Raw genomic sequence first — 26,301 nt, forward strand, 5'->3', positions numbered from 1 at the left:
ATCCAAATAATTAGTAATTCCCACAGAAGTAGTAACACTTAATCTATGCGCTATTAGTTTGTTAATCAGAGTTTCTTGTTAGTTAATAATAGTTACTAGATTACACTCTTAGAAGAAAAGGTTCAATATAGAACCTTAAAAGGTTCTAAAGCGTTACGTATTTGGAACCCCTAAAATGCAATGCATGTGAATGATCAAAAAATTCAACATATGGTGGTTAAAAAATGTGATTAATTACTATCAGACGAAGAGTGCCATTTCACTTTTTATGCTCCAAAAATCTGCATGATTAAAATGTGATATTAAGTTACTACAACAGTTTAATAAACAATAATTTAATAACACCTACAAATGTTGCAGAATAATGTAATATATGAATGAATAATAGCCTTTAAAAAACCTTTGAGCCAAAAGGGTTCTTTCTTCTCATTATTGAACCTTTTTTAGCATAAAATGTCCTTTGAGTAAAGAACCCTATATATGATAGAACCCTTTTTCCTAAGAGTATAGCTTCCACTATAATCAATGGAAGTTAGCTACACTAGACGTGATTGCGGCGCCAGCGCGTGCGTTTGAAGGGAAAAAAATAGACCAGATTAGTCTAAAAGGGATTTTACGTGTCGTCGTGAACGGAACGCTTCAGTTAGTGCCTGTACCCTAAGTGACACAATTGGAATTGACTTAAGCTAACTGTCTAGCGCTAGCCAGCCAGATAATCATACAAGTTTGCAAAAATAACAGCAGCAGCGCTGCTTAACTAAACTCACTCTATGTCGACGACACATTCTTACACATTAAACTGAGTCAGAAGATAACTAATATGATCTTATCATTTCAATTAATGTTATGCTTTCAAGTATCACCAACTTACACACCTGTTAGTTACAGTGGTATATCCAGTGATTAGCTGCTAGTCTTCATTAAGCGGTGTCAGAATGCAGGCACGTTATGTCTCGCACTGTTGATGGGGGCGTGACCCAACATGTTGCTAATATGGAGCGTAATATGTAGCGTAAGTGACAAATCAATGACTTGATTAAAAAATACATTTTAGCTTCCTTTTTAGACCGTTACTGGAGTTTGTATTTTTTATTATTATTAAATTTATTTTCCCGTGAGGTTGGGAGGGGGGGCCGGCAGGGGGGCCGAGCCTTGACCAATGGTGGCCGTGGCCCCCCCTGGCCACCATGTAGCTACGCCCCTGAATCAGAAGCAGACGAGCAGAATCATCTGCACACAAACACACACTCTCACAAACGCAGGGTTCGGAAGTGTGTGTGAAACGGCAGAAGCCGATCGCGGTCCTCGACTCTGGGCCAGCTCTGCTTAATTGGATCCGATGCTTTAAAGACCCGTTCTCAGTCACTAACCCTCATCTGAGGTAATCTTCTGTAATCAGCAGCTCAGCGGACGAGAACAACACACACACACACACACACACACACACACCTGAAACACATCACCAATCAAACAGACATGCCGATCCTCAGACGGAAACACAGCCCCGTCAGACACTCGTTACTTGAAATAAAATGTTCATGTAAAATTATAGCAAATAATGGGAACGTTTCTTTTGAATGTTCTCTGAAACCAGTAACATTTCCGTTCTATTAATGTTCCTGGAAGAACGTTTGTTCATAACTTTGAGATCCATGACAGAACGTTCCCTGTTCGAACGTGCAATAAGCATTTATAACCAGAACAAAAACAAATGAAAAATATATAAAAACTCAAAACTATTAAAGGGGTCACGACACAATGATCAAATCGGCTTGACGAGTTACTCGGACAATTACTTTATCCAACTCATCTTTGATCACCAAAATTACAAAAGTTTTTTTCCGTTGAAAGTAAAAATTAACCCATGTCTTAAAATATCTTGAATGTAACTCGACACCCTCGCCTCATTTAGTATGCGCGGTTCTATGAATATACAAATGAGCCCCGCCTCCACCCACTCACTCAGAGATCCACTGGTTGGCGATCACTCGCTGATCTGATTGGTTACAAGGTGGTTTGTGACGTGTTGACACTATGCAGTGACGTCAGCCAATCAGAGCAGTGTGTTAAAACTCATCATTTCAGACAGAGGCTCAGAACGAGGTTTTTTCCGCATTTACATTTGTGCAAAAAACTTTATCATTATAAGTGAACCTCAAGGAACATTAAAGTAATAAACATTACCTCTTTAAAATAACTCTAATAGCATCTCAACGACACTAAAATTCCCCCGGAGCTTTATCGCGTGTTGTCTTTCTCCCGCAGGATCTCCAGCGACGGCTGTTCGATATCTCATTTCTCTCCCGCGTCAGAAGCGTTTGTGATGATGAGACGCTCCTGATATCAGCTGTGTCATGTCATTTTTCTAATGGAGACTTCTCATTAATTTAGCGTCTGCATCATAGATCACGGGTCTGTGTTTCTGTCAAAGGTCACGCTCAGTCACCGTCTCACCGGAGGAAAGCTTCCAAACTCAATTGTTGTGTTACGTGAGCCGAATACAGAGTTTACGGAGCAGATCCGCTCCTTCATCAGCCTGTAATTTAATTTTACACTTAGAATAATTGCTGCTAATTTGAGGTGCTCATGTGGAGAATATAGAAAGTGACGTGAGAGAGAGAGAGAGAGAGAGAGAGAGAGAGAGAGAGAAAACAACAACCATAGCAGGAATCATTATTCGTGTTCCTGATACACACTCATTATTCAAAGTGCTTAGAGAAGAACCAATCAACTTACAGAGACAGAAATCATTTAAGAATCAAACGAGCTCAGGACACACAGATGAGTTCAGTCATCCTCAAAGATCTGATGATGAGGAGCGATCGAGGTAGGCAAACTTAATACAGAAGCACCACTCGGCTCACGACTCGTTATAATCACTCTCTTAAAGTGAGAGCTAGTTTACAGCAGCTTCAGGCTCAGGAGATTATCATGATGCACAAAGAGATGAGGAAGAATCCTTTATGGAAATCCATGAATGTTTGTTGGACTTATTTTCTGCAGTAATCCAAAAAAAGCCCGAGGGAAAATCCTGTTGGGTTCTAGTCGAGGGAACACGATGATAAAGCCACGACAACACTGATGATTTATTGAAGACCGAGCTGTTCTTAAACCTCCATTGAAACAGTTTCTGTTAATAAAACTAAAGTTTGAAAACAAGCAGCTTTATCACAATTACAGCAGAACATACACGAGCAGAAATCATCAGCTGAAGAACACTTGCAGGACAGTTTAAGAGGTTCAGAGGTCCAGAAGTCCAGAGGTTCTAGGTGTTCAGAAGTCCAGAGGTTCTGAGCTTCTGAGGTCCAGAGGTTCTAGGTGTTCAGAAGTCCAGAGGTTCTGAGCTTCTGAGGTCCAGAGGTTCTAGATGTCCAGAGGTTCTGAGGTTCTAGATGTCTAGACGTTCTGAGGTCCAGAAGTTCAGAGGTTCTAGATGTCTAGACGTTCTGAGGTTCTAGATGTCCAGAGGTTCTGAGGTCCAGAGGTTCTAGATGTCTAGACGTTCTGAGGTTCAGAGGTTCTAGATGTCCAGAGGTTCTAGATGTCTAGACGTTCTGAGGTTCTAAGGTTCTGAGGTGTTGATGTGCTGGAATGTCTTTAACCGTGGCAGACGCTCAGACACAAAGAGACTCAGAGCTGTCATCAGCATCTCTGCGCTGCGAGGATTATAATCCCTCAGATAAAAGCCTCAACGCTGCAAAATAAACAGCAGCGCTAAAGCAGCTTACGCTCACAAACTGCATTCTCATATCGCAAAGTGGAAGTTGTGACTTTAAAGCGGCCCTTGAGGATTCCTGACGGAGAAATGAGCATCAGCTCACCGTGAAGAATCATGCGGAGGCCTGGGGTGTGTGTGTGTGTGTGTGTGTGTGTGTGAAGAGCGGAACAAAGAGCTGTTATCACATCAGCGGCAGGGGAACGTTCATTATAAACCTTCCAGAATCCAGCATCCTCTAAACACACACACACACACACACACGCCACAGCTGATACTCAGTGTTAAAGACTCGCTTCATTCTGTCCTCATTTACTCGTCGCTCAAACTCACTGATCGCCTTCACCGTTTATAATCGAGCTCCAACACACACATCGACACACACATCCAGGGGGAATGTTTTTAACAGGAACTGATGTGAAGACCGCACATGATTCAGACTCCAGATATGATGTTGATATGTTCCACTAGTGTGATCAGGACACTATAGTTGATTTGTGTAAGTGAGGAGAGCAAAATAAAGTAAACTGTGCCATATTCCAGCCAAATCTTCTTCATCCAGTGACTACAGTAACAATATGGGACCAAAACTGGATATAAAACTAAACTGATGTACAAATGATCATCCATGTGTTTTCAGGAGACAAACGTGTGTTTAATTTCCGGAATAAATGCTTTTTTTCCCAGTGGAGCTCCAGCTATTAAACTCCTCAAATGAGCCGCGGACACAATCTGCCGTCCATTATCCCCTCATTCAGGCGCTTTCGTCCACGTCGTTTATCATCGTTGACCGAACGGGTCATTCTCCGAGATAAGCGGAGCCTCCAGACGACACAATCCCTCACTGACGGTTGCTATGGATACGTCTAAACCTGAACTGAAATTAAATAAAAATAAATAAATGTCTCATAAAAATGAAAGAACAACAAAATTACCAAAACTTTAAAAACGAAAGAAAAAGAACATGTGAAATACACTCCTTAAATGGGGAAATAAATAAGCGTTCCCGCCAAAGGGACATTTGGAGCTCTTCATCAATACAGGAATATCTGAATAATACTGAAATATCATCTGAGGAATGAGATCGCAGATCCCCTCAGCTAATGAATCCGGCGCGGATCATCAACGTTATTTCCTTCAGGAACAATGAAGACACGAGCATAAAAACACACTCTCCAGAAACCACAGCAGCTCGGACTGGACTCGTGTGTTAACAGCCGGGTGGAGTTATGAGATATTACAGTCGCGGGTTCATGAAAACACACGTGACCTCGTTAGCATTAGCACATCCGAGTCGCTCTGCTCAGTCACAGCTAATGCTAAACACAGGAACGCTGAGACTCCATGCGGACGCCAGAGCACACGACTGACGCGACACACACACTCGTTTATGATGGAGGGAAAAAGAGCCCGATTGCAGAAACTATTTACTGTAAAAAAATGATTGTGATTTTATCGTTAAAAATGCTACGGTGAAAAACTGTTAATTGGTCGCCAATTAACCGAAAGTTTCTGTACAATATATTGTGAATAACCTTGATAGATCTAACCGTATATTTAAATTTACCGTTTTGGGATGTTAAATCATCTGTGAAACCTAAAATGTTGCTACCGTATTGTTTACATAAAATTTCTGGCCACCACAGAATTTTTTTATACGGTAAATGTACCAGATTTTTTTACAGTGTTTTCTTGAACACGTGGGATGGAAACGCTGCTTTATGAACGCAAGTGTTTCCTCATCACACTGGTTTGCCGTGTTTTCCTCTTAGCAGGAAACACATGAGGACACACAGGAAGCTAGGACACTATCGGTCACATGACACCTCCAGCGACGAGTGAACTTATGAGACCCACAGAGAGCGTGTGTGTGTGTGTGTGTGTGTGTGGGTAAATCCCAGCGCTGCAGATTATAGTGTCTCTATCGGAGGGAACAGACGCCCCTCCAGCGCTGCTCCTTTATTTCCCTCAACGGGATTAAAGCCATGAATCCGTCAGCATTCCCATTAGCACTGGGACTCACAGCGCGCTTCGGCTGCACTCACATTACAGTCACAGTCGTGATGATGTTCAGGCTCGACTAGAACAGGTTCTCCTGCTCGAATGTTGATTATTCTCCTCATATTCTCCATTGTTGCAGCTCCTCTCTTCCCAGTCTGTCAGTAACGCTCGGTTTACTTCCTGTCTCTATGAAGCCCCTCCTCCTAAAAACCACACTGTGCTCTGATTGGTCAGCTGGAGCAGTGTGTTGTGATTGGTCGAGCACTTCGAGTGTGTATGGGAAATGCCCCGCCCCTTTCCATAACCACCAGTTTAACACACTACTGACTAACTCAACCAGGCCCCGCCCCTTTATTCTGCGCATGAATTATAATAATGAGGAATATTGTGACGTGTTCGTTCCTGGGAGAAACTCAAGAATGTAGAGGAGAAACTGGAGCTTCAACATCACACACTGAGGAGATGAAGATGAGGAAAACACAATAGATCCTCTTTAAAAAGGTTCTTTAGATAATTAAAATGACGTGACATGAGTTTACGAACACCTGCCAAACCGTAAGAGAACAGCAGCTGATCACGACTCATTACATCACTGTGAGTCGGGAACGCTCATGGGTCAATCCTCACTGGAGAATGATCTGGAGTCGGTCATGTGATCTGGAGTCGGTCATGTGATCTGGAGTCGGTCATGTGATCTGGAGTCGGTCATGTGATCTGGTGTCGGTCATGTGATCTGGAGTCGGTCATGTGATCTGGAGTCGGTCATGTGATCTGGAGTCGGTCATGTGATCTGGAGTCGGTCATGTGATCTGGAGTCGGTCATGTGATCTGGAGTCGGTCATGTGATCTGGAGTCGGTCATGTGATCTGGAGTCGGTCATGTGATCTGGTGTCGGTCATGTGATCTGGTGTCGGTCATGTGATCTGGTGTCGGTCATGTGATCTGGAGTCGATCATGTGATCTGGAGTCGGTCATGTGATCTGGAGTCGGTCATGTGATCTGGTGTCGGTCATGTGATCTGGAGTCGGTCATGTGATCTGGAGTCGGTCATGTGATCTGGTGTCAGTCATGTGATCTGGAGTCGATCATGTGATCTGGAGTCGGTCATGTGATCTGGTGTCGGTCATGTGATCTGGAGTCGGTCATGTGATCTGGTGTCGGTCATGTGATCTGGAGTCGGTCATGTGATCTGGTGTCGGTCATGTGATCTGGAGTCGGTCATGTGATCTGGTGTCGGTCATGTGATCTGGAGTCGGTCATGTGATCTGGTGTCGGTCATGTGATCTGGAGTCGGTCATGTGATCTGGTGTCGGTCATGTGATCTGGTGTCGGTCATGTGATCTGGAGTCGGTCATGTGATCTGGTGTCGGTCATGTGATCTGGAGTCAGTCATGTGATCTGGTGTCGGTCATGTGATCTGTGTAACGCTGATCTAATGCTTCTAAAAGCGTCAGTGTTCCTGTTGAATTCACTCGTCACATCCCACACCACTGACTCCTACACAACACAACACATCTGAGACATCACACACTCACTCTGTGACTACTCCACAACACAACACATCTGAGATGCAAAACCCTTCATCATGACGACAATCTAGTGACTGACAGATCCCACACACACACACACACACACACTCATGTCAGGTTTACTATCTTTATATTCTGTCCCCTAACCCTGCCTATCACACACACACACACACACACACACACACACACACACATTTAAAATAATAATTCAGAAGTGTGTTCTGTTTACCCATGAGCCCTCACTTTAGTCCCCATGTGTCTGTGTGCGTTCAGGTTAAGTCTCCAGAAAAACATGAACACACACACACCTTTTTCTTCTGTGAGAGAACACACTGACGGTCACTGTACAGCTGAACATCTTCAGTGTGAGAGTGAATAGTGTGGATGTTTTGACTGAACTTTCCCTCTAAACACACACACACACACACACTCTCAGTCCTGAACACCTGATGCGCTCCAGGAGCAATAAAGGCTCTTCACACTCGGATGAGCATGTGGGTCACAGAGTGTGTGTGTGTGTGTGTGTGTTGGGGCTCATCCGTAACGGGGACCCGGAGCTCTTTGTCTCTTTCTTACGGGATTCACACTGACGTCTTTGTCCAGAACACACTGAGAACCAGTTAAACCAGTCTAAACCAGGACCGGCAATTAGCAGAGCCCCACACACTCCCAGCATGCTCTCCGGGACACACACTCCCAGCATGCACTGCACTGACCAAATTACGTCGGTACTACTGAGTTCCAAATCACACTAAATCAATCCGTGCCAGAGTCCGGACCCGAGACGCATCTGTGCGCGACATACAGTCGTCAACAAATAAGTTCGTCAGAGTTCATGTTCAACTGATGAAAGCTTTCGATCCACTTCAAATGTTGACGACTATATACTGTACATTACATTACTCATTTATCTTTTACAAAACTAACCATAAAACGAATAATAAGAAGAAAACTCACACAACTCAACCTCGCTTCAGCTGTAACGTCTGGCCGTAGATGTGCAAACGCTTTATTAATCCACGGTTTTCTTGATGGAGAATGAGTCGATTTCCAGTTCCCCCCGCCGACACCTAATAAACCAGTATTCCCAGATCTCCAGATGATGGACCATCACTGGGACGCCCATAACCTGAGGATCAGCTATTATTCCCATTCAATACAGGACAATTCCACACAACGGATATGAATAATGTCTTCTAATGAAATACAGTTCATCATATTCATAATCCTGTGCTGACTGACCTCCGTCTCCGTGACCTTTGACCTGCACTAGTGTGTGTGTGAGAATGTGCCGGTTGCTGGGAAACACGCAACGATTCCCTCCATTACACTGGTGTGTGTTCTGCTGCGCTTTCATGTCATGTTCTCCTGATCTAGAACACGAGTTCCACCGCTGGTGTGTGTGTGTGTGTGTGTGTGTGTGTGTGTGTGTGTGTGTGTGAGAGACAAACTGCGTCAGGAGAACGAGTGTGTGTTTAACCCAAACAAGAACCGATGGCTCTGAAGGTCTTGAGTTTGATTATCAGTCTGAAGACAAAAGACCAGACAGAGACTTCCTGTGGCCTCGGGGTCACATGTTTTGTCTAAACTTTCTCACACACACACACACACACACATTCTCACACACACGCACACACAAACACACATTCTCACACACACACAAAATCTGTAATCAGCATTTCTTCAGAGTACAGAAATCAGCTAATTCAGTTTAGTGTCAAAGTTTTCCTGCCAAATGCCAAACTCTCACAGTCCTGTAACTAAATCTGATCTCAACACACACACGCACACACACTCCAGCTCTAGTACTGTATTGTTGACTCTATGCGATGATTGTTCCTGACATGCCGTGTGTCCCAGAATGGGAAGTTCCACATGAATCGAGCTCTTGTTCCCCGTTTAACCATTAAACAACGGCTCCCACATTACCCAGCAGCGCCAGTGAAGCGAACCGCTCGTTAGACCAGCCTCAATTAAGCCCAGTTTATTTGACACACTGTCACATTCCATACGGACGCCCGGACGATGAACGGATCTTTTCATTACAGTAACCTGGGAAAAACGGTCTGGAGCGATTAGCATATGAAAACCGCGGAGGCGCACAGAGAAACGTCAGGAGAGAGAGAGAGAGAGAGAGTTACTGGAGAACCAGCGTGGGGATCCTCAGAGATCACTGGAGAACAGCATCACACACACACACACACACGTCATCTGAAATATCACAGCACAGAAACAACACTTCTAATCTACATCTGATCTTCATCCCCATCTGATCTCCATCTGATCTCCATCTGATCTCCATCTGATCTCCATCTGATCTCCATCTAATCTCCGTCTGATCTACATCTGATCTCCATCTGATCTCCATCTGATCTCCATCTAATCTCCGTCTGATCTACATCTGATCTCCATCTGATCTCCATCTGATCTCCATCTGATCTCCATCTAATCTCCATCTGATCTACATCTGATCTACATCTCCATCTGATCTCCATCTGATCTCCGTCTGATCTACATCTGATCTACATCTCCATCTGATCTACATCTGATCTCCATCTCCATCTGATCTCCATCTCCATCTGATCTCCATCTGATCTCCATCTAATCTCCGTCTGATCTACATCTGATCTACATCTCCATCTGATCTCCATCTGATCTCCATCTGATCTCCATCTAATCTCCGTCTGATCTACATCTGATCTACATCTCCATCTGATCTCCATCTGATCTCCGTCTGATCTACATCTGATCTCCATCTCCATCTGATCTACATCTTCTGGCCACAGCTGCATATATAAAACATGTTATAGCTTTCAGTCAGATTTTGTTTGTGTGCAGTTCCAAACGCTTCCACTTGGAAATTTGTTTCCCATTCATTTCATGACCACAAACTATATAAGTGTAACTATTCTTTAGGCAGACCGATCTCATGAAATGGCGTATGTATGACACGCCAAATCATATTTCCATTTTTGGCGTGCTATCAACACGCATAATCGCTTTTCAGCGTGTTTATGAACGCCGTTGACTTAACGTTACATTACTGTATAAATATATGAGCTACCCCAACCCCCGTCCCTAAACCTTCCCGTCACTGGGGTTAATAGCATTTATGAGTCTTCCTCTACCATCCTAGAAAAACATATCGCTCCCCAGATTTAGATCTATATTTTGCTTCGTTTCGCTCGGACATTTAACAGTGTACAATTTATTATTTTATAAATTGTTTTTATAAAAGTGGAGACAGATCTTTTCTTCAGTATTGTGACGTAGATTCGAGTATAACAGATGTTGAGATGTGGGCGTGGCAGTGGGTATATGCAGATGAGCGTGCTTACAGGGGCGGAGCTTAAACAATAATGATTGGAGAATCTGAGCGTTTTATAATTAGGTCAAATATTTTTAAACAAAACATGCATGGAATAATTGTTTACAAAAGGTCGATAATATGCATTTAGAAAATCATTTCATGCCATCTTTAAACGGTTAAACACTAAATGTCATAATCATTTGTCTCATTGTTTTTGCCTTAAATTATTACATTGTTTAATTTATACATTTTTGGCTCTCTGTGATTTTGTATATGTGCATTTCTGGAATACGTAACGGACACAGTCTCCTCTGCTAACAGATCTCTGTATACTAATGTGGATAACAGCTCCTCTGGAACGAGTGTGTAGTGAAAGCGCCTAATGTTGAGATCAGAACCAGATGCTAGTGCTGTAATATCAAATCAAGTGGACTCGTTAAAGCAATCGTTGTGTGGATAAAAGAGCAAACTCAGTGACACGACGTGAACTCTGTCGCACAACATCCACTGTGTCCATTTACAAACAAACCACACGCTTGTCCAAACCATTCTTGAGGAACACAGCGATGAATGCAGCCATTGTGTTTCTCGCTCCAGAGACACGGTTTTATTTGCTGATGAGGCGCTGTTTGTGTTAGCGTCTCCAAACCCGCGCCGCTAGCTCGAACGCAGGTGTATGTAGGTCAGTCTCATGCGCAGATCTGGAGACAGTTGCTGAAAACCTTGAATTAGCCGAGACACTGGCCTGAACGACACAAGATGGATGAGCGGCGTGTGCTGACGACGGGTTCCTCTGATCGAGCAGAAACAGGAGTTCCTGAAGCTGAACGCCAGTGAAAACAACAGCTTATTTAGGGATAATCTGACAGCGAACGTCCTTCTGTGTGTGTGTGTGTGTGTGCAGGAACACACAGCTGCAGTTGATGAAGAACAGATGATCGTCAGGCAGAAACAGAGACACGTCTGTGAAGAAAAGCCTCATGGGAAACACACGTGTAACACAGATCTGAAGAAGGAAAGGCTGTCAGCTCAACTCACCTTTATTTATACAGCGCAGAGTGTGTGTCACAGCAGCTTCACACAGATAACAGGACAATAATGCAACAGTGTTTCCAGAAGACAATAGTCAGTTCAGTGATGCTTAAGTTATTAATTTAGTTCATATATATATATATACAGCCGCTCTGGAGAGAACGAGATCAATAATATTGCTGAATATTAAATGTCCCCAACTAAACAAGCCGAGCCCGAGTCGTCCCCTGAGTGATCAGTGTGTCTGACGGAGGGAACACGGCACGGCTCGTGCTCGAGTGTGTTCGGGACACATGTCTGTAATCTGTTCTTATGTGGAGCGGCTGCAGACACACAGCGGTTATTGTGCGAGTGTTTACATGCTCTGTGGCGGCAGGAAAAGCTTCATCACAAAACATACGCAAACAAATCACTGAGATTACATGAACTGATACGCGGCCGCTAATCCTCCATAAAGTCCTTCAGATGAGCATCTGCGGGAGAACATGAGGCGTTCGTTTAGAGAAGTTCATTTAGAGAACATGAGGCGTTCGTTTAGAGGCGTTCGTTTAGAGAACATGAGGCGTTCGTTTAGAGAAGTTCATTTAGAGAACATGAGGCGTTCGTTTAGAGGCGTTCGTTTAGAGAACATGAGGCGTTCGTTTAGAGGCGTTCGTTTAGAGAACATGAGGCGTTCGTTTAGAGAACATGAGGCGTTCGTTTAGAGAACATGAGGCGTTCTGTTAGAGAACATGAGGCGTTCGTTTAGAGGCGTTCGTTTAGAGAACATGAGGCGTTCGTTTAGAGGCGTTCGTTTAGACAACATGAGGCGTTCTGTTAGAGAACATGAGGCGTTCGTTCAGAGAACATGAGGCGTTCTGTTAGAGAACATGAGGCGTTCGTTTAGAGAACATGAGGCGTTCGGTTAGAGAACATGAGGCGTTCGGTTAGAGAACATGAGGCGTTCGTTTAGAGAACATGAGGCGTTCGTTTAGAGGCGTTCGTTTAGAGAACATGAGGCGTTCTGTTAGAGGCGTTCGTTTAGAGAACATGAGGCGTTCTGTTAGAGGCGTTCGTTTAGAGAACATGAGGCGTTCTGTTAGAGAACATGAGGCGTTCGTTTAGAGGCGTTCGGTTAGAGAACATGAGGCGTTCGTTTAGAGGCGTTCGTTTAGAGAACATGAGGCGTTCTGTTAGAGAACATGAGGCGTTCTGTTAGAGAACATGAGGCGTTCTGTTAGAGAACATGAGGCGTTCGGTTAGAGACGTTCGTTTAGAGAACATGAGGCGTTCGTTTAGAGGCGTTCGTTTAGAGAACATGAGGCGTTCGTTTAGAGGCGTTCGTTTAGAGAACATTAGGCGTTCTGTTAGAGAACATGAGGCGTTCGTTTAGAGAACATGAGGCATTCATTTAGAGGCGTTCGTTTAGAGAACACGAGGCGTTCGTTTAGAGAACATGAGGTGTTGGTTTAAAGGCGTTCGTTTAGAGGACATGAGGCGTTCGTTTAGAGAACATGAGGCGTTCGTTTAGAGAACATGAGGTGTTCGTTTAAAGGCGTTCGTTTAGAGAACATGAGGCGTTCGTTTAGAGAACATGAGGCGTTCGTTTAGAGGCGTTCGTTTAGAGAACATGAGGCGTTCGTTTAGAGGCGTTCGTTTAGAGGCGTTCGTTTAGAGAACATGAGGCGTTCGTTTAGAGAACATGAGGCGTTCGTTTAGAGGCGTTCGTTTAGAGAACATGAGGCGTTCGTTTAGAGGCGTTCGTTTAGAGAACATGAGGCGTTCGTTTAGAGGCGTTCGTTTAGACAACATGAGGCGTTCGGTTAAAGAACATGAGGCGTTCGGTTAGAGAACATGAGGCGTTCGGTTAGAGAACATGAGGCGTTCGGTTAGAGAACAGGAAGCGTTCGTTTAGAGAACATGAGGCGTTCGGTTAGAGAACATGAGGCGTTCGGTTAGAGAACGTGAAGCGTTCGTTTAGAGAACATGAGGCGTTCGGTTAGAGAACATGAGGCGTTTGTTTAGACAACATGAGGCGTTCGGTTAGAGAACATGAAGCGTTCGTTTAGAGAACATGAGGCGTTCGTTTAGAGAACATGAGGCGTTCGTTTAGAGAACATGAGGCGTTCGTTTAGAGGCGTTCGTTTAGAGAACATGATGCGTTCGTTTAGAGGCGTTCGTTTAGAGAACATAAGGCGTTCGTTTAAAGAACATGAGGCGTTTGTTTAAAGGCGTTCGTTTAGAGAACATGAGCCGTTCGTTTAGAGAACATGAGGCGTTCGGTTAGAGAACATGAGGCGTTCGTTTAGAGAACATGAGGCGTTCGTTTAGAGAACATGAGGCGTTCGTTTAGAGAACATGAGACGTTCGTTTAGAGAACATGAGGCGTTCGTTTAGAGAACATGAGCCGTTCGTTTAGAGAACATGAGGCGTTCGTTTAGAGAACATGAGCCGTTTGCTTAGAGTACATGAGGCGTTCGTTTCGAGAACATGAGCCGTTCGTTTAGAGAACATGAGGCGTTCGTTTAGAGAACATGAGACGTTCGTTTAGAGAACATGAGGCGTTCGTTTAGAGAACATGAGCCGTTCGTTTAGAGAACATGAGGCATTCGTTTAGAGAACATGAGCCGTTCGCTTAGAGTACATGAGGCGTTCGTTTAGAGAACATGAGGCGTTCGTTTAGAGAACATGAGACGTTCGTTTAGAGAACATGAGGCGTTCGTTTAGAGAACATGAGCCGTTCGTTTAGAGAACATGAGGCATTCGTTTAGAGAACATGAGCCGTTCGCTTAGAGAACATGAGGTGTTCGTTTAGAGAACATGAGGCGTTCGTTTAGAGAACATGAGACGTTCGTTTAGAGAACATGAGGCGTTCGTTTAGAGAACATGAGGCGTTCGTTTAGAGAACATGAGGCGTTCGTTTAGAGAACATGAGCCGTTCGCTTAGAGTACATGAGGCATTCGTTTCGAGAACATGAGCCATTCGTTTAGAGAACATGAGGCGTTCGTGTAACTGCGAATCCGACGGACTCTCGCTTTACTGCGCAGGAACGGCTTTAGCTTCAACAGAACATCCGCAGATCTCTCCCAGTGACGTTAATAACACACACGTTCAAAGTTATCTGGCCTTTAATAATGTTTTCGAAACGTTAGAGCAAACACATTATTTATACATCATTCATGGAACGGTTTTCTGAAACGTTCTATTTAAAGTTTTTTAAATGTTACTTGTTTCAGAACATTCAAAATTAACATTTGATACAATGATACAATGTAACATGTTTTAAAAATGTTTGCAAAGGTTACATTGTGTCATTCTATCATTCTTTTACAATGATACAATGTAACAACCTTTGCAAACATTTTTAAAACACAATGTTCTGAACATTCAGAAATAATGTTTTCCTATCTTGATGAAAAGCTCGGGATATTTGGGATTGTCTAGTTGACGCACAGATGATGTTTGAATGTTGTTCTGGTCACAGATGATCTCATGAACGGAGTGTTTCATTCATACGCCTGTAGTTCAGCAGCTCGGGTCACACACACACACACACACACACACACACACACTGAATCACGTCTGCATTCACACAGAGAATATCTCTCATGATTAAAGCGTCTGCCTAAAAATACCCAGAAGAAGAAGAAGAGCGAGGAGAGGATCTGCGGGCAGTGTTAAAGAGCTGATCACACACACACACACACACACCGATACACTGATAACTCGAGTTATCACACACACTGATACTCTGATAACTCATACCTATAGAACAAACCCGTTGTCCCGGTGAACATGCAAACCACTATCCAGGAGAAGCAGGTCATAAACAAGAGCTCGTAATGTGAGATGGATCTTCTACCTCGTCTGCACGTTTCTAGCGATATCTCCTGCCCTCAACGCTTTTTTAAATGGCTATTAAGCATAATCACGTTACAACGCTCGATTACTCCTCATGACAAACACAAAGGAGATTAAAAGAAACCGCTTCTGAAATACTGTTCAATTCCCACAAGGTTCAGTTTCTTAACATTCGTTAAACATATTAGTTAACATGAACTCACAATAGCTTTCTTAGTTAATCTCAACATTTACTAATTCAATTCAGTTCACATTTATTTCTATAGCGCTTTTCACAATACACATCGTTTCAAAGCAGCTTCACAGAAAATGCAAAATGAGTCCAATAATACATTATTAAAAACAAGATGTCTCTGTTAACATTAGTTAATGCACTGTGGACATTTCTATTAACTCACTGATGTAGAAATACACTAGTTAATGTATTAAAGACACGGGTTTGAACACGAGAACCAGTCGACGATCACGTTTAGTTGAAGATCTCTTTCTCACAGGTGTTTCGCTGGAGTTATGAATTATGCCTTGTGTTTTAGAGTTAAAGGAAATGTCAGTAACTCGACAGATATTGTCCTCGTGTTTTCCCACAGACGAGCTTTAATCAGTGTGTGTCTGTACATTATTGTCCAGCGCTGAAGCTCTGGCTCCTTTAAGCTGCTCTGCTGGTGTGTAACGTCCCGTGGCCCCTCACACACACACACACACACACACACACACACACACACACACACACACACACACACACCAGCAGTGTTTCAGCCTGAAACTATGGCAACAGAATAAGAAAGCAGTCGCCATGATTAATAGATGAGAGAGGCAGAGCCAAACACCAGGCCTGGGGACGAGACACATGCACTGTCCCTCTCTCTCTCTCTCTCATGTACCAGCATGTGGAAAACTTGCCGAAACACACACACACACACTAACCCGACCCCAAAACCTACCCATCACACACAACTTGTACGTTTTTACATTTTCAAAACAACCTCATTCTGTATAATTTATAACCTGTGTTCCTCACAAGGAAAAGGATTTGGATATTACCATCATGCACACACACACACACTCACACACACTCACTCAAACACACACTCAAGTGTCCTCATCTTCTCAGTGTTTCCAGTGTTTCATCATCTCAGCTCAGACTCTCATTGATCTGGTGTCTCCGCACCCTGACCGCCGGAGCCGAGAGTGTGTGTGTGTGTGTGTGAGAGATCATGAACATGGTGATGATGACCCGACGACACGACCTCTGTCACTCTCCCCGACACCCCTGAGTCTCAGACCAGTACACACATCAACTAACACACTCTTATTAATAACATCAACAAACACACATAACACACACTTTACAATACGGCCTCATGTACTGGCAATAGTTCCTGCATGAGCTGATATACTCGTACAGCATGCATTAACCAGAGGTCACGGAGCATTAACTAATGTTCAAACAGAAATGCGTCAGTAACGGTGAAGTACGAGTAATAGACGCTGCAGAAGTGAGTTCATGAGAACGAATATAAACTAAAGTTAAACGGGGTTTTCTAACAGGAGCTTCAACAATCAAACCCTAGAAATCGAAGGAACGCTGAAATAATAATCATGTAGAACGACGTTTTCCAGCTTCAAACACACTTGCACTATAATCCACTTAAACGCTGGATTCCCGATGTGTGTGTGAGCTCATGCATTACACATGCGAGTGAATCATGGATGAGGAGATCCAGCGTTCCTGAGCCGTGATTTACACTGCGCTCCTTTAACATAATTGAGTGCAATTCATTAATAATTCAGGCTGAGCGGATCCTCCTGGCCTTGACTGAGAGAGAGTAAACACACACACACACTCGCTGGTGTGACCAACAGCCATCAGTCGCGCTCGGTCCTCGGCTTTGTGTTGGTCAGATTCCCCTCATTACAGTCCCATCAGAACACACTAAACCCCCCGCCGTCATCACACACACACACACACACACACACACACACACACACACTGTTCAACCCTTCCCTGATCGCGGACCAAAAAAATGCTGGGTTGTTTCAACCCAAAACAAATATGGACTAACCCAGCCATTGGGTTACATTTTCTAGTAATATTTTAACCCACCGTTTGGGTTTGTCCATATTTCCCCAAAATTGGGTTGAAACAACTCAGCTGTGTTAGGAGTGTATGAGGGGTCTTCACTGAAAATAAACCAGTTGAAACGATACAGGTGTGTCATTGTAAAACTGTGTGTACACTCAGTTGTTTTAACCCAACTTTGGGTCAAATATGGACAAACCCAAACGTTGGGTTAAAAAATGTAATTAAAAATATTAACCCAATGGCTGGGTTTGTCCATATTTAACCCAAAGTTGGGTTAAAACAACCCAGCATTTTTTAGAGAGTAGGATCCTCACTCAAAGTGTTGCTGGGTTGTTTTAATATTTTAACCTTTTTAATATTTTAACCTTTTATTTAAAAATAAGTTTAATATTTTTTTCGTTTTTAATATTTTAATATACAAACCCAGCCATTGGGTTAAAAATGTAATTTAAAAATGTAACCCAATGGCTGGGTTTGTCCATATTTTACCCAATGTTTTAGAGTGTACGTACGCCAACAAATATCCCGACTGATAGAGGCGTGTCCGGCAGATCCTCTATAACCCACAGGAAGAGTGTGTTCACTGCCGTGGCTTTGGCTTGTGTAGTTCAGGACATTTAATTATTCAACAATAGTTTTGATCAATCTTCAGGTGGACGATGACGATATTCTCTTCTAGAAACACATGTGTATTATTCTCCTATTGTTAAAAGCGCTGTATAAATAAAGCTGACTCCCGAAATCACCATCTCTGAGCTGACAACACCTCTATATCCTCATCTGCATATTCATATTCATCCATGTTTAACGGTACGAGACATTAGGAGAATATGAGATACGGATGTGCGTCACAGTGCTAACACTCATTTAGCAGTTTTTGAATAAATAAATCAAATATTATAAAATACATTTCAAAGACGTTTTTCTCAATCTTTTCCACTGACCAAACAGTATTTCTAATTGATTTACTGAAATATTTTTAATGGAAATGCATTATTGATCATTATTTGTGTGTATATTTCCTCAGATCGAGTTCTGCTGTTATTATGCGCTGACCAAACATACTCATATTTATATTATTAGAATATAAAAAATGTAACTTTTCATGTCATTTTAATGTAGGTGCTTAACTCCATTATTTAATCTAAAATGTATATCAGATATATGAAGAGTTCAGATGCAAAAGCCTCTAAGTGCCATTTGAAATTTTCTTCTAAAATGATCATTTTTATCGAGCTTGTACTTGTATATTTAAGTTCAGTAATTTCACTTAAATGGCAATGAAGGTTACCTATTAATTGTCATTTAAGTGAAATTACTGAACTTAAATATACAAGTACAAGCTCGATAAAAATTGTCATTTTAGAAGAAAATTTCAAATGCCATTTAGAGGCTTTTGCATCTGAACTCTTCATATATTTATATAGTAATGAAATGCCCCTCATTACAGGACGCAGTAAACCCCCGCTGTCGTCTCGCTTGACCTCACAACATCACCCGACTCTCTCTTTTCAACAGAACACACACACACACACACACACACCGTCCTGAGGACTAAGAACGAGCCGGAGCTCAAAAAAAACATCCGACCCAGGTCTCTGCACACATCTAGAGATCTCAGACTCGTGGTGTGTGTAATAAAGCTGAGATCGAGTCGTAGCTGGCGGAAACACACTCGTGTTCCAGATCAAACTGTATCCTGATAGTTGAGGATCTCGGTGGGAACGCTGGCCGTCTGCCGGATCGCAGGGAGAACAACACAGAACCGACAGCAGACAATCAGATTAAGCAACATTACTGTATTCTGAGCCTCGAAATCAGAGCGTTCGCCGCTGAGAACCAGACTAAACGCCCAGACACGGACACACCCTACACGACCCCAGGGGTCAGGGGTCACGGACACACCCTACGACCCCCGGGTCACGGACACACACGACCTCCGGGTCAGCACAATACCTGTTACACGCTTAAAAACTAATTACGGCTCTTTATTGCCATTCCATGAGGACAAAACTAACATCACTGGAACCACTAAAGGCTCTTCATGTGGGAAAGGTCTTCAGAGTATTAAACTGGTCTTTGTGCTCTGAAGAGATGCTTCTTTAAGAACTGGGGATCCAGAGATGCTGCTTCTACGACGCTAGTTCACCCGCTATTCTGTGTCAGTGAAACACGCTGGAGAATACAGTAATAATACTGAAAAACTTCAACCATCATCATCTTCATATTTCATACCTCCGTCCATTCATAACTGCGCTTCAGGACAATCACACACGCATTACACTGCTATGACATTAAAATCGTTTAAAACGTTTAAATCACGGGAATGTTGTTCTCATATTCAGCCCTGCCTGACTTTAATAACACGCAGATAGGCTAATTAATGAGTTTATGATGCATTAAACACACGGACGGCGGTAGAAGTTTAGCGGAGTGACGTCATAAACCCTCCGCGCCTTCGATACAAAGTAACGCGGGAGGAAAATAAACAATAACGTTCTAAACATCATCATCATCATAATCATCATCAGTATAACCCTGATCAGACGCGGCGGCGCGCGCGATCATATGGAAGCGCAGCGCGCGCTCAACTCTATTCTCTGTTATACATACCGCGTTTGACACGTTCCTCACATCGATAGATCCATCAGAAATCCCGATCACAGCCGATCACTGATCGATCAATCCGCGGGAATATCACAGAAACAACGACACGAACAATGAGCGGCTCATTCAGCTACACACACAAACACACACACACACACACACGAGCGCGAGGCTGCTCATCCTATTAGAGATGAAGCTTTACTGAGCTGAGCTCACAGCAGCTGTCTCACACACACACACACACACACACACTCAGGGAGGAGCCTCGGTCTTCTGCGAGCTTTTGTTTCATCGGAGCTGCTGTCAGACGAGACATACACCAGCACTGTGTGTGTGTGTGTGTGTGCGTGTGTGTGTGTGTGTGTGTGTGTTTACCTCACAATTAATACAGCACAAGCACGTGGAGTTAATGGCAACAGAACTGAGCTTCATCATCAGAGGGACTGACAGAAACTGATGCTCAATTTTAGTATTATATTTATGCATTATTTTCTTTTTCGTTTACATTGATGGAGTATTGATTTCGAATAGCCTAAATAAATATTATTTATGAGCATCTTTCGTTTCATTATAGACCGTTAAAGTCAAAATGGATCTTTCTAATTTTTTTGGAATCTTACAGTGATTTATGAATTATAAATGATTTATGAGTGTGCTGTTAATAATGTTGAATCAGAATCAGTTCCTCTTCAGCATCTCTGATGATGTGGGCGGGGCAACCTGTCACTCACACGAGATCAGCCAATAGCAGACCACAACCATCCAATCAGCTCCCCACTGACACGACCAAGCCCCGCCCACATGTGTTCCTGTTCCAGAAGCGATTCAATTCTGTTGTAAAGATCATTAGTGATGAACTTATGGGCCGCTAACCCGACGCCGCTCTAGTGAACACAGAAACTCTAATGCGTTCAGTCATTCACACACAGCAGTGTTGTACAACAGGTTCACACGTGCTCTAATTTGTTACACTGTTTATTTAGAATTAGGTTATGTTATAACATTTTATTATTACATTTTTTTATGTTTTTATTATTATTATATGCATTCCAAGCTTTGGCAATATTGTATCATTTACAGTCATGCCAATAAAGCAATTTTGGAATGAATTGAGAGACAGAGAGAAAAAGAGTTGAAGTGTGTGTGTGTGTGTGTGTGTGTGTGTGTGTGAGAGAGAGAGAGAGAGAGAGAGAGAGAGTGAAGTGTGTGTGTGAGAGAGTGAAGTGTGAGTGTGTGTGTGAGACCGAGAGAGAGACAAGGAGGTGAAGTGTGTGTGTGTGTGTGTGAGAGAGAGAGAAAGAGAGAGAGAGCGAGAGAGAGACAAGGAGGTGAAGTGTGAGAGAGAGAGGTGAAGCGGGGCGATCGGGGCCTCCCGGTCTTTGTGTGTGTGTGAATCTCCTCTCTGGTGGTCCTGTCATCTCAGATCAGAGTGACCCCCGAAACACTCCTTCACACACACACACATCTCTCTCTCTGCATGCGAGCGAGTTTTCGCTGTGTTGTGTGTTTCTGCTGTGGTTTATAATGCTGTGTGTGTGTGTGTGTGTGTGTGTTTCTGCTGCATTATTACTGTCAGGATCTCCATCAGATGCAGTGATTACAGGGAGTAGCTCTGCTTTAATGACCGTTCATCACACCGCCCGAGAGGAACACACACCACACACTGATCATGAGTGTGTTTACACCATAATACTACCCAACGTGTGTCTTCCCATTTCTTTCATTCGTGAAATTCACTAGAAAGAGTAAAAAGTATCGGAGTAATTTGAATAACTGGATATTTTCTTCATTAAAGTGTTCAGGAAACGCTTCCGTGCCAGAAAGAGTTAATAATGAATTTCTTCCCAAAATTCTATAAAATTACCATAAACCTTAGCAAAGTGCTTCATAAGGGATTCAAAAGGATGTTGCATGATAATGATAATGTTCTGGGACTTGTGTGTCATGCACACAAACACCAACATAAAAATAATGATAAATAAACGTGTTCTTTTAATACTTGCAAAGGGAAGATGAACAGTATTTGACTCTGTGATGGATGTGTGTTTAGTATGTACTGTACAGTTACTGTAACTCAGCTTCAGTTTCATCGTGTTATTGAGTGTTTTATGTGCAGCCAGGCAACAGAATCCTGTGATATTTGATATTCACACAACAGAAGTGTTTATGTTGGCGCACAGCTTTATAAAGTTATGATAGACAGTCGGATAGACAGAAGTAAAACATTACATTACACAGTATAATATATTCTCCTCAGTGTTCCACTCATGATTCAGTCTTATGGACTGTCCAGTAAAACGTGACAAATCAAACATACTTTCTGTGAAGAGACTAATCATACCTTATACAGTGTTTTCATGACGTCATGATTACCGTGAGGCTTCTCCAGACTGCAGGCCTGTGTTCATCATGGCTGTCATTGAGGAATTTGAGGGAAATGTCATATAATATCCAGTGTTTCCTCTCTTCTATCCTCCCGAGTCTCTCCTCTTCCAGGTTTAGTGATCAAATATTCATGAGAAGCGGGACTTTTGCTCCAATGAGGTTTCAGTGTGGGCGGAGCCACCTGCGCACCGCCGCGCGTCATCAATTGTATTTAAAGTCCCCGTGAACCGGAAGTTGCAAACGATTTTTCTCCAGTGCTGTGACGTATTTCCAAGTGAAACGGAATATTGAACAGAGGGCAGGGTTTTACTCTAGCGCTCCTCCTCTCCATCTCTCGCTCATAGCAGACTAACGGTTTGAGGGGAGTGGTTAAGCGTTTCCCCACCCAAACTGTGAAACCTACGTCATCAGAAAAAGGAACCGTTCCAGACCGGAAGTAACTTTTCAGATTTTGATTAAAGATTACCAAGGTAAAACATTTTTTAAATATATTTTTACTTGCACGGATTAATTGTTCACCACAAGACTAGTAATATGCGCTAACAAAGTAAATAGGTTCAATTTTGATTTCACGGGGACTTTAAAAAATGAGTTCTTGACAGTTTTATTTGGAAACCGTGATACACTAGCATTAAAGAATTGTTCTAAGAAACATTTAAAATAAGAGCTATTTTATTAACCAATGAAACATTACAGTAAACTGAACATTATAAAAAAGAAAAGTATCTTACAAAATATTTTATTTCAGATACTGTAAATGCGTTTTTTTTACTCTTTAAAGAATCCTGATAAATAAAATGTAACAGTTTCAACATTGATAATACAGTAATACAGTAAGAAACGTTATTGCAATAATGAGCACCAATATCTGATAATAAATGAGCACAAACATAACATTAAAATGATTTCTGAAGAATTATGTGACACTTAGATAGATAGATAGATAGATAGATAGATAGATAGATAGATAGATAGATAGATAGATAGATAGATAGATAGATAGATAGATAGATGATGGACTCTTCTGAGGGCAGAGCTGTATTAGACAGTGACAGTCGCAGGTTCAGCTCATCTAAGGAGCAGCTGCTCATCACTATTGCGTGTGTGTGTGCGTGTGAGAACAGGAGCTGATGAGGCACTGCTCTGAAAGGTTAGATGTAGGTAAACCTGCTGGTACAGTGACAAGCACTCACAGCTCCTGTTGAATAAATCATTGCAGCGCTGGCTCATAGTGCTCATCTATATTTCACCCGTTACTTACTGGCCATGCGAGCGTGTGTGCAAGTCCAACATTATCTGACTATTCAGAGCTCACATTTCTTATGCATCACTTCCTGCTGCTAGAAAGACCGTTTCTGTGTTGTGCTCGATGACCTCAAATCAGGACACTTGAAGATCCCGCATGAAGAGACCCGGATGAGTCCTGATTCACCAGCAGATTCCTAGATCATCTCTGGCGTGTGTGTGTGTGTGTGTGTGTGTGTGTGAGATGTTTAACAACACTGACAACAAGTCAGTCCTTCTCCAGACTCCATTGTGTTTGTGCAACTGCCTGATTGCTTGTATTGTTATAAAATGTAACTATGTTATCGTTCGGCTCTGAATGCAGTTTATAAGGCATGAAGATATTAAAGGTGACATATTACGCCCCTTATCACCAGATGTGATATAAATCACTGTCATCCCCAGAATGTGTCTGAAATTTCACCTCAAAATACCAGATCATTTATTATAGCTCCTCAAATTTGCCTCTTTGTGTGTGTGTCCCTTTAAATGCAAATGATCTTTAGCTCCGCCTTTGTTTAGAAGAGGGTGGAGCTTCAGAGACTCCGGCAATAACAGCACAGGCGGATCTGACTGATCCAGGATCAGGAGTAACAGCAGCTTTAGCTCCGCCTTCCGGAGAGACTCACTGTTACACGCTTCTGAATGTTAGCGGAGACGTTTGTGTAGTTGTTGTGGAGTTACACTGATCATCTCATCATCATGTTGAACTCTTCCACAAGTGTCCACAGATCCTGAGTCAGTGTTTATAAGACAGCGCTGGTCACATGATCTGCTCAATAGTGTTCAGTGTCGTCTGTGCTGACCTCAGAACAGTTTCAGGCTCAGCTGGATCTGGCTCTGTTGGTGTCGCCCAACCCAATGTGTGTGTGTGTGTGTGTGTGTGTGTGTGTGTGTGTGTGTGTGTGTGTGTGTGTGTGTGTGTGTGTGTGTGTGTGTGTGTGTGTGTGTGTGTGTGTGTGTGTGTGTGTGTGAACGTGTAGATTGCGGGCCGGGGATATTATATTAAGATCCTCTTCATACGTCAGAAACTCTGTGGTTTCTCAGTGTGAAACTCTATACTGTTAAAGTGCTGCATAAATGAAGGAGACTTGACTTGACTCGAGATTTGATTTGTTACGAAACACACAAATGTTGTCAATATAAAATATGAATATAGTCGCACTGAATAATCAACAGAACAAGTTCAGCTAAACTTCATCGCTGGATAATTGATGAATAAATGAATGAATGAAACACAGCTCAGTGTTTAAGTGTGTAAATATATTCCCTTCTCCTCATTAAACGAGCTGTGTGTGTGTGTGCGTGTGTGTGTGTGTGTGTGTGTGTGTGTATTCAGACTCTCCTCACGCTGATGAACACAGTCCTCTCTCACCAGTGGAAAACAACCCCGTTTCAAAAATACTCTTTGGTTAGACTGCAGCTCGTAAATGATCCTGACACTGCAGGTCTGAGTACTGGTGTAGGTGATCCTCCTGTTCCTGGATCTGCTGGAGACGCGCAGGAAAAGGTGCAGTAACTGGGATATCCGTGAACTCCCCGCTCTTCCTCCCATTGTTCCCACAGCCGCTCACCTCGAGCGCTTCTCCTCCTGAGCGAGAGACGGGGACGAGGAGAAGCCTCACGATCTGAAGACAAAAGCGAAGAAGGCCTCACACACACACACACACACACACACACACACACACACACACACTCAGCGCTGGTGCCCTGCCAACAACACAAGATCTGAGAATCTCTCTCTCTCTCTCTCTCTCTCTCTCTCTCTCTCTCTCTCTCTGAGATGTTCAAAGGTCTGTGTATTAAAGGATACAGATGGTGTGTTAGCAGCACAACATGGCCTACGCTTTTTCCTCTCCATGCTTGTTTTTCCTCCTCGGATTATGAGTTATGTGTCATTACGTATGATTGTGGTTTTCTGCAGTGCGTTTGTAAATGATGTTCCTCATCAGACATGAGAGAGACGGGCTGGGCCCGAACTCAGGCGGTCTCTGGACCTGCAGTCTGTAATTACTGGAGTCACACACACACACACACACACACTTCAGCTTCAGCTATATATCAGGGGCCCGTTTCAATAAGGAGGTTCAACCAACTCTCAGTTAAAGCTTGAACTTTCAGTTGACTGACCCTGAGATGGGAAACTCTGAGTTTTCGGTTGCAGAACAGCTGAAATGAGTTAGTTCAATCAACTCTGAGTTAAGCGCGTGCACCACAACTATAAAAAGCCATTATCAATGGAGCGCAGATATTATGAGTCACCATGGCAACAGCGCCAGACAAAAGGAGGTGTTGGGTGTAATTAATTACCAAGTTACCTAATCTAAATATTGTAATTTAATTAAAGGAATTACTCTTAATTCTTCTGTAATTTAAAATAAAATATGATGCAATTACTTTAAATAGGCTATAAACTATAGACCAATTCAGTATAAAACAATATGGATTTAACATACATTTTTAAAAGGTATATTTTTATGTAACCTTCTCCCTCTACACACTTTGATCAATTCA

General features: G+C 42.8%; 1 protein-coding gene across 3 annotated transcripts in view; it reads right to left on the reverse strand.

Annotated features, from left to right (window-relative positions):
• Positions 1–20,256, reverse strand: part of sema6a (sema domain, transmembrane domain (TM), and cytoplasmic domain, (semaphorin) 6A) — a 63,948-nt gene extending 43,692 nt beyond the window's left edge. For all 3 annotated transcript variants that reach the window (XM_089119950.1, XM_089119949.1, XM_089119948.1), the window contains exon 1: positions 20,125–20,256. The gene's annotated coding sequence lies outside the window, so the exon portion shown is untranslated. The remainder of the gene's footprint in view (positions 1–20,124) is intronic.
• Between the last annotated feature and the right edge of the window lie 6,045 nt (positions 20,257–26,301).

This window comes from Pimephales promelas, chromosome 14, assembly GCF_988280905.1.
Source record: "Pimephales promelas chromosome 14, fPimPro1.hap1.1, whole genome shotgun sequence".
In the NCBI taxonomy this organism is placed as follows: Eukaryota; Metazoa; Chordata; class Actinopteri; order Cypriniformes; family Leuciscidae; genus Pimephales; species Pimephales promelas.